The following is a 10,221-nucleotide window of genomic DNA, read 5'->3' as shown; positions in this document are numbered from 1 at the left end:
CCAGAGGTCAAGGGAATTTGGACAGAAGGAAGGGGGCAAAGGGAGTGAGGGGGACAGGGTGAGGAAGGGTTGGAACAGGGAGCTATGCTCAGGGATGGAGCAGAAGTCTCAGCAGAGAACCCAGGCCTGGGGACTGCTCCTGTGGCTCTCACCTTTCTCCTTCCCTGCCTCCCTCCTCTTCTCTGAGAGGCCTTGGGGGGCCCTCCCTATCCAATTAACAGAGAAGGAGCAATCAAGGGGAAGTTGTTAATTTGCTGATGCTCATTAGGGGCTCTTAGCACAGAGGCTGTTGAGGTCTGATGGTGTCAGATGATGAGGAGGAGGGTGCGGGGGACCAGAATTCTGTCTCTAGTGGCTCCTTTGCTCTACTTGCAGGCTGGTGCGACTCTGGGAGAAGGACAGTGAGAGGTGTATTCCTAGGACATGGTGCCGGGCTTTAAGTTGGAAGAAAGAACCTGTAATGAGAAGGGGATGGCACATTGGAAAGAAGTTGGATGAGAAGTTGTGAGGCATTGGGAGTAGTAGACATGTAGGAAACCAGAGAAGGGGTCTGGAGATCCCTAGTGGGAGGGTGAACTTAAGACTGTGGAGGAGGGAGGTCGAGATCCATTTACTAGGGGACTGGACACGGAGCTGCCAAAAGGAAGGGAGGATCTTGGATTCAGGTCTTTGGTTGGGGAGCTGTTCAGCGGAACCAGGCAGTGCTGGAAGGTTGCCATGCCCCCGGGCAGCCACTGGGTGGCAGCCCTCTCCCAGATACTTAGAATCAACTCGTGGGGGCATTTGGGAGTGGGAAATCACCTGGGAGGGTCCCAGAGACCTGAGGAAGCATCAGGCAGAGTCTGATTCCTGAATTCCAAATATCCTCAGGGGGAGGGGAACACCATCTTGGAGCATCTGTAATTTCCCCACCTCCCCACGCTCGCAGGCTGACTGACACGTGGAGCCTCTTCAAATGGCTGCAAATTGCTTCAGTCACCTGGGATGTTACTGAGGGAGCAGCGGGGGTGGAGGGAAGGTGATGAGGTGAGGTGGAGGCAGGCGAGGACTGATTGAGGCCAAGGAGCAGCCTCAGGAGGAGTCTGGGGGAAGACAGAAGGTATGAATCAGGAGAATCAGCTTCCAGACCTGGCCCTGCCATTCATTAGCATAGGCAGGTCCCTTGACTTCTCTGGGCCTCGGTTTCCTCATCTGTAAGGCAGAGATAATATTCCTCATCTGTAAGGCAGAGATATTTCACAGGATTTTTCTGAGGATTACGTGAGCTAATGCATGGAAAGTGCTTAGTACATTGGCATGTACCTAGTAAATCCCCCAATAAGTAAATAACTATCAATAGCAGTAGCATTTGGATCCAGTGGTAAAACCACCAGTGCAGCCAAACCAGGGCAGAATCTAAGGCACTGGTTCTTAACCCAGGCTGCACATTTGAATCACCTGGGGAGCTTTAAAAACTGCAATGCCAGCTAGGCGCGGTGGCTCACTCCTGTAATCCCAGCACTTTGGGAGGCTGAGGAGGGTGGATCACCTGAGGTCAGGAGTTTGAGACCAGCCTGGCCAACATGGTGAAACCCGTCTCTAGTAAAAATGCAAAAACTAGCTGGGCGTGGTGGCAAGCACCTGTAATCCCAGCTACTCAGGAGGCTGAGGCAGGAGAATCGTTTGAACCCGAAAGACAGAAGTTACAGTGAGCCGAGATTGTGCTATTGCACTCTAGCCGGGGCACAAGAGCGAAACTCGATTTCAAAAAATAAAAATAATAAGATAAAACTACAATGCCGGCCAGGTGTGGTGGCTCACGCCTGCAATCCCAGCACTTTGGGAGACTGGAATCCCAGCACTCTGGGAGGCCGGGGCTGGTGAATCACTTAGGTCAGGAGACCAACCTGACCAACGTGGTGAAACCCCATCTCAACAGAAAATACAAAAATCAGCCAGGTGTGGTGGCACGCACCCGTAATCCCAGCTACTCAGGAGGCTGAGGCAGGAGAAGCGCTTGAACCCAGGAGACAGAGGTTGCAGTGATCAGAGATAGTGCCACTGCACTCCAGCCTGGACAACAGAGCGAGACTCGGTCTCAAAAAAAAAAACAAAAAAAACAAAAAAAACCCACAAACACTGCAATGCCATGGCTCCACTTTAGACCAATTAAATCAGAATCTCTGGGGCTGGGGCCCAGATCACCCAACTGTGTTTTGTTTTTTTTTTAAGACAGAGTCTCACCCTGTCTCCCAGGCTGGAGTGCAATGGCACGATCTCGGCTCACTGCACCCTCTGCCTTCCCGCAACCTCCGCCTTCCCGGTTCAAGAGGTTCTTCTGCCTCAGCCTCCCGAGTAGCTGGTATTACAGGCGCACGCCACCATGCCCGGCTAATTTTTTTGTATCTTTTGTAGAGTTGGGGTTTCACCATGTAGGCCAGGCTGGTCTCGAACTCCCAACCTCAGCTCATCCACCCACCTTGGCCTCCCAAAGTGCTGGGATCACAGGCGTGAGCCACTGTGCCTGGCCAATTGCCCAATTTTTTGAGGCCTTTAACATGTAGCCAATCTTGAGCAACCTTGCTCTTCAGAACCTATAGGTCTGAATTATGGTTTCATAGCGTCACAGGCCCCAGTCTTAGGAAGTTCTTTCTTACATACAACCTAAATCCCTCAGGCTGTTGCTGCTTCTTCATTTGAGAAGTGATGGATCCTTGCACACGCATATCCCCTCATCCTTACCCTGTACATCGCAGCAAACCTTCACCGCGGCTTTTCCTGGATGAAGCCCCAAGATTGGCCCTGTGGACATGGTGAGGATTGGCAGAGTTCTTGCCCTCAAAGTAGCCCAGTGTGAAAAGAGAGACAAACATGTTGAGCAGTGACTCTAGTGCAAGGGCCGGGAGTGAAATAGAGGGCTGAGCCAGGGCTGCCAGCAGGGAGAGGCAGGGGGGCAGTCACTCTGACAGGGGTTTGTGGGACAGGGATGAGGAAAAGAGGAAGTTGATGTTGGCAGGGCCTCAGTAAGATAACACTTGAGGGATCCAAGGGCTGTGATTAGTGTCTCATTACTTCTTTCTGCTTCTCTGGCCCACCCACCCCCTGTCCAAGTCCTGACAGAGGATACTGGCTCCTTCAGCATCCTCCCAGCTTCTTCTCCATGCTTCATTTTCTCTGGCCCCTGCGGTCCTTAGACCTCAGTACCCTTTATCCCCACCAGGGACTGAGAGGGAAACAGGCCTGAAGATATTCCTCCCTCTGCTGGCTGGAGGCATCTAGCCAGGACCCACTTAGGACTTTGGCCTTATGCTCACCTGGGTTCAAATCTCAGCTGTCACACTAGTGCTGTGTGGTCCTGGGCAAGTAACCTAGCCTGAGTCTCACTTTTCTCCAGAAACCATAAAACCCAGCTAATGCCCATGCTGTTGAAACAATGTGTGTCTTGAAAACAGTAGGGGGTGTTCCATCAATAGTGGCAAGCATTATGATCATCCCTGAAAGGCTGATGGGGGCAAATTCCCCATGGATGCTTCCCTTGCAGATGGCCCCATCTGCTCTAGGTGCAGAAGCGCCCTCCAGCCTCTCAGAGATGGGTGAAGAGGGAGGGTAAAGGGGGGACAAGGCCCTCTGGGATTTCCAGGCAGCTCTTCTCCGCTCCCCCGTGCGTGAAATCACACGCGCCCCAATCTGTCTGCATGCACTTCATCTGCCAGCTCAGCAAATGCAGAGACAATTAAGGAGTTAATTAGCACGCATTGGGAAGGGGCTGGGGACCTAAAGCTGACGGGACCCAGCAACACAGCCTCCCCCACCCTCCACATTCAACGTTGCGGCCCCACCCTTCCACCCATAACCCTCATCTTCTCCACTGCTTTCTCTTTTTACTGGTCCAAATGCTCCTCTTACCCCACTCCCACACTTATCTGCTATCCTCACCCTTTCTCCCCGCCCTATGCTATCCTGTCTCTTTTCTCTCATTCCTCTCTCTAATCTCCTCTCTCCTCCACTTAACTTTTCTCCCTTTTCCCACTCAAGTCTCTGTCTTCTCCATCCTTCTGGGACTCACCCTTCCCTCCTCCCCACTTCCTCCTTCTAATCTAGCCCCCTCTTCATTCTCCATCTCTTCTTCCTCTCCTATTCATCACCTTTCCCTCTCCAACTTGAATATGGGTCTCAACAAATGTGCCTTGTCCACTGGTTCATGAACATGGGGCTCTGTATCTGCTACAGGAGTCCATGGGTTCCAGGTTGCCTGTCAGGCAGGTGTCTGCCTCTGCAATCCTGAAGGAGTGACCTCTGGTCCTCACTGTCCCCCAGCACCTCTCATTCCTGGCTCTCTAGGTGTCTCAGGCTCTCTTTCTTGTGCCAGTGCATCTCTGGGGGGCTCTCTTCCCATCCTGCTGCCTCTGTCTGGGTCTCAGCAGTTTGTCTGAACATCCAGGACCATGTTGAACTCTTCTTTTTTCTCCCCAGTTAGGGGGGTGGGGTACAGCAGATAGCCACCTTCCCTCTATGACACATTACAATTTGTGTGTCAACATATCATTTGGGGGAGTCAATACTTCAGAAGGGAGGGATCATTAAAGAGACAATAGGCTGGGCACAGTGGCTCATGCCTGTAATCCAAGCATTTTGGGAGGCTAAGGCAGGTGGATCACTTGAGGGCAGGAATTGGCCAACATGGTGAAACCCCATCTCTACTTAAAATACAAAAATTAACCAGGCATGGTAGTGGGCACCTGTAATCCCAGCTACTCAGGAGGCCAAGGCAGGGAGAACTGCTTGAACCCGGGAAGCGGGGTTTGCAGTGAGCCGAGATCGTGCCACTGCACTCCAGCCTGGGAGACAGAGCGAGACTGCATCTCAAAGAGAGAGAGAGAGAAAATACAGAGAGAGAGAGAGAGAGAATATACAGAGAGAGAGAGAGAGAATATACAGTGAGAGAGAGAGAGAATATACAGAGAGAAAGAGAGAATATACAGTGAGAAGAGAGGTGGAGACATCGGGGCCAAGGCAGAACTTCAAAGGGCAGATGGACACACAATATGCAGTGAGAGGGAGGATTGGAGACAGAGATTGAGAGGAGAGAGGAGAGAGAAGGTAGGGAGAAGGCGGAAAGATAGAGACTTCGAGATAGGGAAGAGACTGTTAAGGCCCTTCCCTGCTTTCAAATTCTGGGTCTTTGAGAATAAGCAAGAAAGGAGAGAAACAAAAGGTTCACATAGTGCCTGGGGTTATTTCCTCTAGCAGGAAACTTCCCTGGTTATCTCCCTATCCTAGCATTGACCCCCACTTTCCCCCTACACCACCACTTTCCCCCTACACCACCTGCCCTGGCTTCTCTGTTTGGGGAGCTCTGGCTGGCCTGGGAGCAGATCTGTCCTCTCTCCTCCTCTTGTACCCCCTCAAGTCGGGGTGCTCCCCCAGAGCAAGCAGCGGCTGTCTTGACTACCAGAGGAGGGGAGGGGGGAGGAATGTGGCTGAGACAGGCCCTGTGAGTGGAATGCGCCCAGGTCCAAACACAGCCCGCATTTGGTAGGTGCATTGTATTGAGGGCGCCCTCAGGTGGGACTAGCTCTCTAGCTCTGGGGTGCTGGGACCTGGCCTGAGTCTGGCAATTGTAGCCTCTCAATAGCGTTTAATGAGTTGTAAAATAAGGAGCACATCTGCGGAGGTTCTGGCTGAGTCTGGGCTTCCCAGGGCCTGGGGACACCTTCTTCCCCTGCATCAGTTGGCTCTTCAAAGCGCTTGTGTCTCTGAGTTGTCCCCAGCTAAGTACAGTCTTCCTCTCTCCCCATCCCCCATAGGAAGACCCCTCTATAGCCTGCTATCCTTCCCCACGGACCCCCCTCCCACCCTACCCAGGCCCCTCTGGAAGGCGCAATCTCAGCGCCCAGGGCGGCCGCTGAGCCGGAGGAGGCAGCGCCGGTGAATAATTCATGGGGCTGGGAGGCCCTTATCTCCCTGGCCGGCCCCACCCGGGGCCCCGGCACTGGGCCGTCGTCCCGCGGCTCCCCGCTTTATCTCGACGCCCAGCTTGTAATGCAGCCCGCCATATCACAGGCAGAAGGGGAGATTAATTTTCTGGTTTTGCATGGGCGGGGAGGGGGAGGGGGCGAGGGGAGGTGCTGGGGAGCAGAAGCTGGGATCTTTCCGATTTCAGACTCCAGCGGCTTAATCCTCTCCCAGGCCTGCAGGAAGGGGAGGAAGAGGGTGTTGCAAGCCAAATTTCATCATCAGCGGCAGCCCCAACAGAGGGAGGAGGCGGCGAGGGGCAAACAGACGGGAGAGGCAGCGGCGCTGGCGCAGAAAGGGGAGTTGTTTGGAAACAGGGTAATAGGCAGCCCTCTCAGCCTCGGCTCACAGGCGGCTCAACTTGTCGGGAGCTGGAACTCGAGGCCGTGTGGGGCGTGCACGTGGGCACATGTATGTGCACACACAGGAGCTCTGGGCACATAGGCATACCTCTTTGGGAACTGACACCAGGCTGGTGTCTGCTGCACCTCACGCAGTGCCTGGCACAGAATAGACCAAAAAATAAAATAAAATAAAATAAAATAAAATAAATGTTGACTGACTGAGGGGCTAAATGTCTGGGAGAATGTTGATGAACTGAGCACACACAGCTCCACATGCTGCTGGAATCTGGCTCTGCCGTCTTCTTGCCATCTGCTCGGTGGACCCTGCATGTGCAGACTGCTGGCTTCCTTGGTTTTCTGTGCCCTCGTAGTCTACACAGGTCAGTGAGGGTGGCCTGGGAAACCTGCAGGTTCCTGCTGTTTCTGCTTAGATGACACAACTACCCAGAGCTAGTAGAATCCACCATCTGTTAGCTGAGCACCTATTACATGCCAGGCCTTGGGCCGGGCAGCCTAGTGTTTCCCAAGATCAATCAGAAGTGGGTCCTGCCTTCAAGGAGCTTATGGGTCAGCAGCGATGACCAGACACGTAGGTGACTGGCTCTGATGCAGTAAAGAATGTTATGCTTGCCGGGAAAGAGGTACTAATAAAGAGTTCAGAGGCAGGAGAGAGTTGGAGATGACCATGAAAGCATATTGGAAGAAGTAGTATTTGAAATGGGTTTTGAAGGATAATAGGAGTTTGCACTGGCCATAATGGCATGGGAGGGAGGCAAGGCATTTCAGGTGGAGGAATAGTATGAAAGAAATGATGATGATGGGGTACCAGGTGAAGCATAGGGAGGAATTTAATCTGTCTGGTGGGCTGGAGGTGGCAGGGAATAAATAGTGAGGGCCAAGGCTGGGAAGCAGGAAGAAGTTAGGACACAAGTGAAAGGAACTTGGATTTGCCCCGGGGTCACTGGAGAGTAATTAAAGGGTTTTGAGCAGGAGGTGGCATAATCAAGGTAATATTGGGATAAAATAAAGACAGCCAACATTTATTTAGCAAGTATGTGCGGGCATTGTAGTAAGTGCTTCAGAAGGAGTTATTAAATCCTCACAGCCACCTTCTTAGGCAGTATCATCCCATTTTATAGATAAGGAAATAGAGTCACAGAGATGCAAGCAACAGAATGGGGATCAATTGAAGACCCAGAAATCAGAGACAGGAAGCTTAGGATAAATTCTTTAACATCCCAGGTGCTTTTGGGTATGGAAAAAATATTTATTTTTTGTACTTTGATGTCCAATTTATTAATCTCTATTCAAGTAATATTCCCCAAATACTCCCATACTATTTATACAACCAGTAAATCAAAAACTCACAAATTTACCAGGTTATGCTTCCTCAAATATTTAAACACTGATTGCAAATGAAATCAAATATCAAACTCGTCATAAATTTATCCGTTTTTATTTTCTTTCTTCTTTTTTTTTCTTTTTTTTTTTTGAGACAGAGTCTTGCTCTGTGCCCCAGGCTGGAGTGCAGTGGTGCAATCTCGGCTCACTGCAAGTTCCACCTCCCGGGTTCACGCCATTCTTCTGCCTCAGCCTCCTGAGTAGCTGGGACTACAGGCGCCCGCCACTGCGCCCAGCTAATTTTTTGTATTTTTAATAGAGACAGGGTTTCACTGTGGTCTCGATCTCCTGACCTTGTGATCCGCCCACCTTGGCCTCCCAAAGTGCTGGGATTACAGGCGTAAGCCACTGCGCCCGGCCTCTTCTTTTTTTTTTCAGAGACAGGATCTTACTGTGTTGCCCTGTCTGGAGTGCAGTGGCACAATCATAGTTCACTGCAGCCTCAAGCTCCTGGGCTCAAGCCATCCTCCTCTTCCTCCTCAGCCTTCCAAGTAGCTAGCGTTACAGACTTGTGCCACTACTCTTGGCTAATTTTAGTGTGTTTTGTAGAGACCAGGTCTTGCTGTATTGCCCAAGTTGGTCTTGCTGTATTGCCCGATACAGGTCAGTCAGTACAGGTTAATCGAGCAATATAGGTCTTGCTATATTGCCCAAACTCCTGGCCTCAAGCAATCCTCCTGCGTCAGTTTTGCTTATAAGCTTTAAACACCTTTCAAAGCAGACAAAACATACAATTATTGCAAAAAAATCCACCCCACCCACTATGAATTTAAATTTATCTGTTTAATATTTCTTTTCTTTTCTTTCTTTCTTTCTTTTTTTTTTTTTGAGATGAAGTCTCACCCTGTCACCCAGGCTGGAGTGCAGTGGCGTGATCTCGGCTCACTGCAACCTCCACCTCCTGGGTTCAAGCAATTCTCCTGCCTCAGCCTCCAGAGTACTTGGGATTATAGGTGCACACCTCCACGCCCAGCTAATTTTTGTATTTTAAGTAGAGACAGGGTTTCACCATATTGGCCAGGCTGGTCTTGAACTCCTGACCTCGTGATCCACCTGCCTCAGCCTCCCAAAGTGCTGGGATTACAGGCGTGAGCCACCGCGCCCGGCCCTCTCTGTTTAATATTTCTAATATTACATTCTTTATTTTTATTCTTTTTTCTTTTCAGAGATAGGACTTTTTTGTGACTTAAACTAGGGAGTACAGGTTTACCTTCTCCAACAGGCTGAGGCTGCAGAAGGGGTTGATTGGAGATGGTTTGGGAACCGGGCACACAAATCCTGGCAGGGTGGGGCTTCCAAGGAGACTCTCAGGGAGTTCATTATGCAGCTCTTCACCTATTTCATCAGAAATTGTCCTCTTTATGCTCAGACCAATCATAGGTTTTAGTTTTGTGTGCATGTGACCCTAATCTTTTCTCCAAATAATTCTAGTTTTGAGTACCTTATCTTTACAGCACAGCCCACCACGTAACCACTGTTCTGAGTGGAGCCTGGTCTGGTTCACTTAAGTCGAAAGCCCTTGGTCAATTGGTTAACTGGAACTACATCCCTTCCTTCTCATCAACCGCTAAGACCTGCAATATTGTCAGCTAGGGCGCTGAAGCAAGGGTCTAAGACGCGGTATTAAGAGCTCGAATTAGGGCAGTGGCAATGGAAATAAAAAGGAAATGACAGTTTTCAGACACTCCATGAAGGCAACATTGACTTGTATTAAATGGGGGATAATAGCTTACCTCATAGAATCAAATGAAAACACATGTGAAGTCCTTTGTACCTTATAAGCGCCATTAAGTCCTAGTTGTTTCCACTTTTGTTATGTTACTATTACATAGATGGTCAAGGAGGAAACCATCAGGGCTTCATCCAAATTTAAGGGGTAAACAGAAAGGGGAGGCAGGTAACAGGCTGAAAGACAAAGGGACCTGAGAAAGATTGACCAAAGACATGTGAGAAAAACAGGAGGGGAGGAATGTCCCTTAGGCCAAGAGGGTGGGAGGCAAGGGAATAGTTACAGAGGCCCAGGAGGAAGGTGGTGAAGGCCTGAGCTAGGTGGGAACCATCTGGGTGTGTTAGGATGTCTCCTGGGACACACCTGGGCTGTTTGTTGGTCTTAGCAGTTGATGAAACAAAGGGATATCTGAGGGGGAATTGCAGATGGTGGCTGACTAGACGCATTGATGAGTGTGAGGGGAAGCTGGCAATTGTAAGTTCATGTACCTGGGGCCTGGCCAGGCACAGAAAAAGAAGGTTGGGGTGGCCCTAGGTTCCTACAATGCACAGAAAAAAAGGCACCCTATTGTGACTAGGCTTGACTCTCCTTTGCAAACAGAAACTACTGTCTCAACCATGTGGTCCTCAGCCTTCTAGTGTAGCTAGCACCTTCTGCTTAACCTGCACCCTTTTCCTGGGAAGTAGAATAATAGAAGTTTATTTTTTTCTTTTTCTTTCTTTTTTCCTTTTTTTTCTTGTGAGATAGAATCTC

The sequence above is a fragment of the Papio anubis genome, chromosome 9 (genome assembly GCF_008728515.1).
Source record: "Papio anubis isolate 15944 chromosome 9, Panubis1.0, whole genome shotgun sequence".
In the NCBI taxonomy this organism is placed as follows: Eukaryota; Metazoa; Chordata; class Mammalia; order Primates; family Cercopithecidae; genus Papio; species Papio anubis.
The sequence above is the reverse complement of the archived record's forward strand: the minus strand, read 5'-3'. Positions refer to the sequence as shown.